We start from the raw sequence: 11,242 nt of genomic DNA on the forward strand, positions 1-11,242 counted from the left end.
CTCTTTGCCTGCTACTTCTTTTCTATCAGCCACTTCTTAGTTTTCTATGACTGTCGAAACCTCAAACTTAGTGTCTTGAAATAACACAAATTTATTATTTTACAGTTCTGTAGGTTAGAAGTCCAACGTGGGTCTCAGCAGGGCTGCATTTCTTTCTGGAGACTCTAGGGAAGGATCCATTTCCTTGCCTTTTCCAGCTTCTAGTGGCTCATGGCCCTTCTCTGTCTTCGAAGCCAGTAATGGCTGGTGGAGTCTTTCTCACATTTCATTGCTCTGACCATGTGTCTGTAGTCACATCTCTTTCTCTGACTCTCCTCCTTCCTTCCTCTTCCACTTTTAGGGGCTCTTCCCTTCCTGCATCTTCAAAGCCAGCGGCATGAGGCTGGGTCCTTCTCACACTGCATCACTCTGACCTCTTCTGTCTCCTGCTTCCACTTTTAAAGATTTTTGTGATTATATTGGGCCCACTTGAGTAGTCAGTAATAGTCTCCCTATTTTAAGGTCTGCTGGTGTGCAACCTCCCAGGGATTTGGATGTGGATGTCTTTGGGGGAGGGCATCATTCTGCTGCTGCAGGGCCCTTTGTTGTTGCTGTTGTCTAGCCCTCTCTTTGCAAACTCAGGCTTTCTTGGGGCCCAACAGGCCATATAAGTAAGTGAATCAGGACAGAGAGACAGTGGTGAACTGGATGCCCCTTTTAAATGGGCAGCGGCTGATCCACTATGGCCATTTTTTGCTATGTGAGAATGTGGTCCCAGTGTTGCCAGATCTGATTTTTAAAAAAAGCCAGAATTTTAGATTTCCTTTCTTTGTTATATCCCCCAACGTTTAAATGTTGCTAATAAATTTATCTATTTAAAAGTATTACACAAGCCAAACCAAAAACATCTACTGGTATACTTGGCCTTGAGCTATCCATCTGTAACTTCTGCCCTGCACATTACCCCTGAAACAATCACATTATGCCTAAGAATTCAACCACCCCCAAGCTGTGCTGGATGACTCCCAAACCTATGAGTCCATCTAGACCTCTCTGATGAGCTGAGAACATCTCTGATTACATTCCCCATGGCCACACCCACTTGTGATCTCCCTGCACAAATCTGCTTCTCAAGCCTGAAACATGGGGGTCCTTTACTTTCTGATCCAATGGTCACCAAGTGCCACAATTCATCCCCTCCTTTGCACTTTATGGGGGACCTTGATTGCCCCCTTTACTGGATTATTGTAACACTCTTTATACTCATCCCTTAGGATCTAGTCTTCATCCTTACCTGATTCCAGCCTAAGCTCTAAAATGCATCATAGGGCACATCATCTTTCTCTTCTACTTAACATCCTTCAGTGGTTTTCAGGAACCCACAGGATAAGGTCCAAAGTTCTCAATATGGCCTTCCATGCCTCTCATGATGGCAGCCTGCATTACCTCTCCAACCTCGTTTCTTAGCACTTTCCCACTTTTTTAAAATAAATTTATTTATTTTATTGGCTGCATTGGGTCTTCATTGCTGCGTGCGGGCTTTCTCTAGTTGTGGCGAGCAGGGGCTGCTCTTCGTTGAGGTGCATGGGCTTCTCATTGCGGTGGCTTCTCTTGTTGTGGAGCACGGGCTCTAGGTGCTTGGAATTCAGTAGTTGTGGCATGCAGGCTCAGTAGTTGTGGTGCACGGGCTTAGTTGCTCCGTGGCATGTGGGATCCTCCTGGACCAGGGATCAAACCCATGTCCCCTGCATTGGCAGGCGGATTCTTAACCACTGCGCCACCAGGAAAGTCCCATCACTTTCCCATTGCTGTCTGGGATGCCAGTATTACAGAACAGTAATTGCAGCGCCCTGTGTACATGATGTGGTTTAACACCTGCTCTTCCCTTTGCCTGGAATGCCCTTCCCCTCTGATATCCCAGGAGACCTTCTCATCCTTAAAGCAAAGCTCAGGTCTTACTCTGTGAGACGTTCCCTGACTCCTTCCCCTCTGCCTTTCCACAGTGCTTCCTCCCAGGTCTCACTGCTTTACTTATGCATTTTTTATTGAACCTGTCTCACGTGATTTTAAGTATTTGTTCACATATATGTCTCCCATCTTTGTGTCTTATCATCTTTGTGTCATGAGTACTTAACACAGGGCCTCACAACAGACACGCCTAATAATATTTCTGAATGAACAAATAAATGAATGAAGGAACCATGCTAGACAGATAGCATCTGTCCTATTTATAATCAAAATTACCCCAAGGAGTTGTAATTCTTTGATGAGTTTCTCATTCCTCCCTTCAAATAAGTTTCTATCTTCCACCAGCTGCAGAAGCTTTTTGAATGATTTGAAATGCAGAATTCAAAATTGGCTGCCAAGAAATGCCACTTCCTTTCCTTTCTAGAATAACGTGATTTTCCCCATGACCCAGACAAAACAACAACCTTTGACTAATGTTTCATATAAAGGGGATTTTTCAGGGGAAAGGAGGGTTAACCAGAGTGGATTTTAGCTTTTCTCATTTCCCCAGTATTCCCTAAGTGTTCCTTCCAGGTGTGAAGACTCTCTTCTGTCTAGATGCACAGGAGAAAGCCACTCCAGGTCAGGAGTTTAATCCCATGGTAATGCCACCTCAGGAAGTGCCAGGACCCTGTGAACCTTGCAGGCTCCTGCAACACAGTCATAGATCTGGGGAAGGATGACAATTTACAAGGAGTTTCTCTCTCAGACAGAGAGCAGATTAGCCATCTTTCTAAAAATGGGAGGAACAGGCACAAAGCGGCACTTGTCTTCTCGGGGAGCCTGGCCAGCAAAGCTTGTAGACCGACTGGAAGAGCTGATCTCACAGTCTCACAGTCACTTACAATTGGCCCAAGTGTAGTAGGGCAGATGCCAGGGGCAAAAAAGAAAATCCAGTTCCTGGACCCACACTGCTTTTCAGTTAGTTACCAGACAGCAATCACCTTTTTGATGTCCGAGGTTTTTCTCTTCTCCTTTGTCCCTGGTATATCAGCTCCCCCTGCTCCTTGAGGGAAAGGGACAAGGGGGAAAAGAGTGTACGTCCACTGTACACCTAATGTGAACCAGGAAATGCGTTAGATGCTTTAGAGGCTTTCCTTTTTTAATATTTTAATTTCATTTGCATTCTTAAATCTCCATTTTATAAGTGAGGAGACAGGACCAGTGAGGCCAAGTAACTTGCTCGATTCTACACAACCAGGAAACGGTAGGCCTGAGATATTATTCCAGGTAGATGTTATTTTAAAGCCCATGCTTGTTCCACTTATGATGCTGCTGATATAGGAAAATAGTTGTAAAATCTAATTTTTGTGCTTGTGTACCAAAATTGACAGCTTATGTTAGCTCATCCAGTTTATAGTCTTATTGGGCTAATGTGTCCAGAGTATTCTCAGGCCAACATTCAGGCAATCAATCAACATACATTCTGTGAAGGGGCTACCAGATTGATCCAAAGAGATGCAAGACTTGGCCCTGACCGGCCAGGACTTACAGGCTGTCTGACAAGATGAAGAAAGTAAGGAGTAACACAAGAGTACTGTGATAGCATAGGAGCTGTAACAAGTAAGCATGTCAGCAACTCTGGACATGTCTACCGTGACACCCATGATGGTGATGATCTCATGTGTGACACACTCCCCTGGGTGTTTGTGGGGTCATAGCTGTCACGTCTCCTCTTTTGCCCACTTAAAGTGTGTTAGACTGCAAGTAATTGAGAGGACGTTGTCAAAGAGATTACTTGAATCAAAAAGGATCTTTGGTATTTTAATTGTTAATAACTAAATATCACTTGCCATCTTACAGTAGGTGACAGTACATCCATGTGATTCTAATGTGCCTGAGAATCACTGCAGGGGGGCAGCTGAATATCTCCTGTGGACAAAACATGCTGTGAGCTGAGAGAAGGGGGACCTTGATGGGGCCGGAGCAGACTGGGGTGTCTTCCAGGAATGAGCAGATGATGTAGACTCAAGCCTAGCATTATGCCTGGCATGTGGAGGAGATTCATGAATGAACTGAACTGAAAAACTCAGGGCACACAATGCCAAAGACCTACAGATGCTGGCCAGTCACCAGGTCCAGCACGAGGCAGGACTGCCTTCCTCCAATGCAATGAAGACACAAAGGCAAGCCCTCCCGCTCCCTCCCTGCAGCTACAGTATCTCAGGTAGAGAATCAGGCAGACTGAATTTCCTGAAGGAACTGCATGATTTATCAGACTGGATTATGTTTTAAATTGAATAACATGAAAACTGTTTCCTGCCTTAGCCAGAGAGCAGGGGCTAGAAGTGGGGTGGGGTGGCGGGAGATCAGATTAAGAAGGGATAAAATAAAGGGGCGACCCTAAGTGGAGTGTGAAATAAATTTTGTGACTCTATCACATTTATATTGCTACTTGCTGGTTTTTCAACTTTAGATATTCTCTTATGCCACTCCATGGTGTTTTCTCCCTTTTCATCTTAATTTTTTTTTTTAATTATTATTATTATTATTTTTAATGCTATTCTTGTCTGCTTACATTCTTTTTATTTATGTATGTATGTATGTATGTATGGCTGTGTTGGGTCTTCGTTTCTATGTGAGGGCTTTCTCTAGTTGTGGCAAGTGGGGGCCACTCTTCATAGCGGTGCGGGGGCCACTCTTCATCGCGGTGCGCGGGCCTCTCACTGTCGCGGCCTCTCGTTGCCGAGCACAGGCTCCAGACGCGCAGGCTCAGTAATTGTGGCTCACGGGCCGAGTTGCTCCACGGCATGTGGGATCTTCCCAGACCAGGGCTTGAACCCGCGTCCCCTGCATTGGCAGGCAGATTCTCAACCACTGCGCCACCAGGGAAGCCCTCATCTTAATTTTTGATAGTTAACAACACTGTCTTTAGCTCTTCTACTGGTACCTTTGTATAACTTCAAATTATATACTTAAATCTCCCTTTCTTGTCCCATGAACTTTCAGGGATGTCCCCAAATTCCCATCATGTAAGATAAGGGCACTTTTCTATCCATTAAACCTTTCGCCTTCTAATTTCTGTCATTTGGATAATTAACGTTTATCTTCTGTAACTATACTCAAGTCTTATTTTACATTATACGTAGGTTGATTCGAAATGGTTGAGAATCAAAAATAAAGTTGTTCCTTTGAGCATGAAATACTTTTCCCTGCAGGGCCACATGTCAATACCATGATGCCGGCACCTCCAGGAGCAGAGCTGCTGTTGTAACAAATTTCTCTAAGCTGAGCACAACATAACACAGTTGCTTAATGGCATACTAAAACAACACACATCTATAGTTTTGGGAGTCAGAAGTCCTCCAGGAGTCTCACTGGGTTAAAATCAAGGTATCAGCAAGGCTGGTTTCTTCTGGAGGCTCTAGGGGAGAAAATCTGTTTCCCTGCCTTTTCCAGCTACTAAAGGTCACCTACATTCCCTGGCTCGTGGCGCCTTCCTCCATTTTCAAAGCAGGTAACATTGCATTTCTCTGGTCTTCTTCCCTCATCACATTTCTTTCTGACCATAGCCCATAAAAGTTGTCTGTTATTAAGGACTCATATGATCTGATTGGGCCTACCTGGATAATCCAGGATAATCTGCCCATCTCAGATTCCATAATCTTAATCACATTGCAAAGTCCCTTTTGCTATGTAAGGTAACATGTGCACAGGTTCCAAGGATTAGGGCATGGACGTTGTTGAGGAGTCATTCTACCTACCACACAAAAATGAAATGTTCCTGGTGTTGAGAAAAAATGGATTCTACTTCTCATGCTCCATCAGTTGCTCAAAATCCACACCACACATTAATGTGCTTCATTTTTAGACTACAATTTTCTTATTTAGGTTTTTTTATTGTTTTTAGTAGAGCCTTTGTTTTTCTTTCTTTCTTAAAAGAAGTGTATTTTCTCTTCACCAAATCCTTAATACCTACCTGCTTTTCTCTTCCAACCTATGCATTATTAATATCACCTAATTCTTCTTCTCTTTTTTTTTTTTTCTTTAAACTGAGGTAAAGTTGAGTCTTCTTTTTTTTTTTAAACCGGTGTTTCTGGAGCTCACCCAATTCTTGTTCTAGTTGGGAGCAGTTGTTCTCTAGGTCCACTGTTCTGTCTTTGCTTTGGGTTTCTTGTCCTTGAACTCTTGGTATGAGCCCATCATTTCATATATTCTACATCTTCATATTTGTTGTTTTTCCTCCAGTCCCCAAGCAACTTCTCATGAAACAATACATGGAAAATAACCTCTCTGAGTTCTTACGTGTGAAAAATGACCTCTCCCAGTCTTCTGCATTGCTTCGTTGTCTTGTATTCATTTCTATTACTTTGATTCTGATTCCAAATATGATTTGGCTTTCTAAAAAAAATTGTCATTTATATTTTTTCTGTGAATTATTCATTTTCTTTTTCCAAAATTTTAGTTGGATTATCTTCTGCTAGAACTATATTTATATATAGTGAAGATTAATCCTTTGTAATACATATTGCAAAATTTTCTTCCAGAATAATGTTTATTAAAAATTTTTATGGAGCTTTTTGTTTCATATATTTTAAAGTTATGGTTTAAATTTATAGTGTTCAGTCTTTTCCTTCATGGCTTCAGGGTTTGGGTTTTGTTTAGGAAGACTTACGTATTCCAAGTTATACAAATGTTATTCTGATTTTTTCTAATAAATGTGTACTTCTTTGTTTATATTTTATTTTTAATCCATCTGTAATTTGATTCTATGTTTGTTATAATTTGTTAAAATTTTCAAACAAATCAACACCATTTAGATATTTATTCTATCTTTTCCCCCACTGTTTGAAATACAATCTGCATTAGATTATAAACTTTTATATTCTTGGGACTAATTCTGAACTATTGTTTTGTATTGATCTATTTGTCTGGCCCTTCAGCAGTACTTTGTTGTTTTAATTACAAAAGTTTTACAAAGTCTTAAGATATCCAGGACAACTTACCTCTCCTTGTTATCTTACTGAATCATCTTATAGAATTTTATATATGTATATGAAATCTTGAGAATAAGGTTGATAAACTCCATAAAAATTCTCTAGGATTTTGATTGGATAGCATTGAATTTATAGATTAACTTGAAGAGACTTTACAATATTGACTCTTGTTAAAGAAAAAATTATTTTGACACTTGTTAAAATGGTGATGAAGACTTTATTCAGGACTATTGCAATAGGTGTCAAGACTATCACAATGGGGGAGAGAGATCAGGTTCAACTCCGAATACAACAAAGACAAGTGGAGATTTATAGCCAATAAGCAGAGTGAGGGATGTCTGTGGATGAAAAATTATTAAGAAGAGACATAAAGGGGAAGGGGGTTCTTGTAAACCAACTTAACAGGATTCTTGCTAAGGAAGGCAATAGTGATAAGATATCAAATATGGGGGGATTCTCACCAAACTGACTTTGCAAGATTCTTCTAAAACTGGGCTAAGCAGGCCGAAGACAGGTCCCAAGGATGAGGCTGGGTGAAAAAGAGGGCTCAGAGGAGCCTGTCTACAGTTTGGTGAAAGAGGGAGTTTTTGTTCTTCTTTCCATCCAGAAACATAATCATTCTCTATATTATTCAAATTATATACTATATACTTCTAAAAAGATTCACAGTTTTCTTTAATCAGAACTTACTCATTTTTTGTTACATTTATTCTTTAGTATGATATAGTTTTTGTTGATATTGTGAGTGAGGCTTTAAAAATTACATTTCCAATTTTTTAGTTTGAGTCATATGGGAAAACTTGATTTTTGTAGGTTGATTCTGTGTTTAGCCATCTTACTCTTCTGTCTTACTAAGTTCAGTCATTTTTCAATTCATTGTCTTAGATTTTAAATGTAGACATGTTTTTCCCCTTTAGTGCCAATATTTAAACCTCTGTTTATTTTTCTGATATTATTGTGTTAAGGTCTCAAGAAAAGTTTGAATAATAATGGTGTCTTATTCTTCACTTAAATGTGAGTGCTTCTACTATTTCACTGTGAACTAAATGTTTTGTGATAGGTTTCTTGTAGTTAATACTATCACGTTACTAAAGCGTCCTTCTGTTCATAATTTACTAAGATATTTTTAAATTTTAAAATTAGGAGTGGATGTTACTGTAGTAAATTATAATAGAATAATTGATCTACTAAGGTTGAACCTCCTTTGAATTATTGGAGAAAAACCTATTTGAGTGTTTTTCAAAGTGTAGTTAGAAATGGCTTGTGGCTTCAAAGGGAAGATCGATATGAAATAATCTCATTCATATTCATTTCACAAATTTTCCTTTTGTCTATTTATGCTTATTAAGGTATTTGCTAATTTCTTTTCTCATTATTGCTTCTTGTATCCACTCCTTCTCCTGGGCTTACTTTCTTTCTTACCAGAGTACATTTAAAAAATATTTCTGTCAGGGAGGGCCTGAGTGGTTAATTCTGACTTTGAAAATGTCTTCCCTGCCCTTCTTCTCTTGAAGGACAGCTTAGCTAGAAATAGGAGTCGAGGTTGACAGATATTTATTCTCAGCTCTTGAAGATATTACTCTGTGATCTTCCAGCATGTATACTTGTTAATTTAAAAAAAAAAAAAGTCTGTCTAATTGCTATCCTTGTAGGTAATTTTCTTCTTTCTGTTTTCTCTGAAGATTTTCTCCTATTCTTTGATGCTCTATAGTTTTCTCTGCTGTATAGTGTGGATTTGCTTTTATTTACCTTTCTTGATGTACTTATCAATCTAAAAACTCATGTTTCTTCCATTATAGAAAATTCTCAGTCATTGTTGCTATGAAAATTGAATATCTGCTACTCTCCTTTTGATGTATTTTGGATCTTCTCATTTTATCCTACAATTCTTTTAAACTTTTACACATTTTTAACTCTCTGTGCCATATTCTGAGTTATTCATTCAGTTTTCCTTTCCAGTTTTCAAATTCTTTCTTCAGCAGTGTATAGATTCCTATGCCATGATCTTCTGTTCCTCTCCTCAATGGCTATATACATATATTTTAATGAAACTTTTCCTTTATTGAGGTATAGTTGATGTACAATATTATATAAATTAGAGGTGTCCAACACAGTGATTCACAATTTTTAAAGGTTATACTCCATTTGTCGTTATAAAATATTCCATGTGTTGTAAAATATATCCTTGAGGCTTGTTTATTTTATACATAATAGTTTGTACCTCTTAATCCCCTACCCTTTCCCCTTCCCTCCCCCCACTGGTAACCACTAGTTTGTTCTCTATAACTGTGAGTCTGTTTCTTTTTTGTTATAATCACTACTTTGTTTTAAGTTTTAGATTCCACATATAAGTGATATCATACAGTATTTGTCTTTCTCTGACTGATTTCATTTAGCATAGTACCCTCCAAGTTTATCCATGTTGTTACAAATGGCAAATTTTCATTCTTTATGGCTGAGTAGTATTCCATTGTGTATACATAACATGTCTTCTTTATCCATTCATCTGTTGATGGATACTTAGGTTGCTTCCATATCTTGGCTGTTGTAAAGAGTGCTTCTATGAACATTGGGAAGCGTGTATCTTTTTGAATTAGAGTTTTCCTTTTTTTCTGGATATATACCCAGGAGTAGGATTGCTGGATTATATGGCAGCTTTACTTTTAGTTTTTTAAAGGGATGTCCATACTCTTTTCCATAGTGGCTGTACCAATTTACACTCCCAGCAACAGTATACAAGGGTTCCCTTTTCTCCACACTCTCTCCAGCATTTATTATTTGTAGACTTTTTGAGGATAGCCATTCTGACTGGTTTGAGGTGATACTTCACTGTGGTTCTGATTTGCATTTCTCTAATAATTAGTGATATTGAGCATCTTTTCATGTGCCTGTTGCCCATCTGTATGCCTTCTTTGGAAAAAGGCATTCTGCCGAATTTTTGATTGGGTTGTTTGTTTTTTTGATATTGAGTTGTATAAGCTGTTTGTATATTTTGGATATTAACCCCTTGTTAATTGCATCATTTGCAAATATTTTCTTCCATTCTGTATGTTGTCTTGTTTTGTTGATGGTTTCCTCTGCTGTGCAAAAGCTTTTAAGTTTCATTAGGTCCCATTTGGTTATTTTTGCTTTTATTTCTTTTGCCTTGGAAAACAGATCTAAGAAAATATTGCTACGATTTACACAAGAGAATGTTTTGCCTATGTTCTCTTCTAGGAGTTTTATGGTATCATGTCTTATGTTGAGGTCTTTAAACCATCTTGATTTTATTTTTCTATATGGTGTGAAGGAGTGTACACCACTTGTTTAAGAGACTGTCTTTTCTCCATTGTACATTCTTGCCTCCTTCGTCGTAGATTAATTGACTGTAGGTGCGTGGGTTTATTTCTGGATTCTCTAATCTGTTTCATTGATCTATATGTCTGTTTTTGTGCAAACACCACATTGTTTTGATTACTGTAGCTTTGTAGTATAGTCTGAAGCCTGACAGGGTTATACCTCCAGCTTTGCTCTTTTTCCTTGGGATTTCTTTGGCAATTCTGGGTTTTTGTGGTTCCACATAAATTTTAAGATTATTTTTTCTAGTTCTGTGAAAAATGTCATGGGTATTTTGCTAGGTATTGCATTAAATCTATAGATTGCTGTAGGTATTATGGCCATTTTAACAATATTAATTCTTCCAATTCAAGAGCCTGGGATAACTTTCCATTTCTTTGAATCATCTTCAGTTTCCTCTATCAGTGTTTAATAGTTTTCAGTGTTTAGGTCTTTCACTTCCTTGGTTAAGTTTATTCCTAGGTGTTTAATTTTTTTGATGTGATTTTAAATGGGATTTCTTTTTTAGTTTCTCTTTCTGACATTTCATTATCAGTGTAAAGAAATGCAACAGATTTCTATATATTAATCTTACATCCTGCTGCTAATTCATTTATTAGTTCTAATAGTAGTCGTGTGGAGACTTTAGAGTTCTCTGTATAGAATATCATGACATCTGCAAATAGTAACAGTTTTACTTCTTCCCTTCCAATTTGGATACCTTTATTTCTTTTTCTTGTCTGATTGCTGTGACTAGGACTTCCAATACTATGTTGAATAGAAGTGGTGAGAGTGAGCATCCTTGTCTTGTTCCTGAATTTAGCAAGAAGGCTTTCAGCTTTTCACCATTGAGTACTGTATTGGCTGGGGTTTGTCAAAAAAGGCTTTTATTATATTGAGGTATGTTCCCTCTGTACCCACCGGTGAGAGTTTTTATCATAAATGTATGTTAAATTTTCTCAAATGCTTTTTCTGCGTCTATTAAGGTGATCATGTGGTTTTTG

This window comes from Balaenoptera physalus (genome assembly GCF_965194825.1).
Source record: "Balaenoptera physalus genome assembly, chromosome: 1".
Lineage (NCBI taxonomy): Eukaryota > Metazoa > Chordata > Mammalia > Artiodactyla > Balaenopteridae > Balaenoptera > Balaenoptera physalus.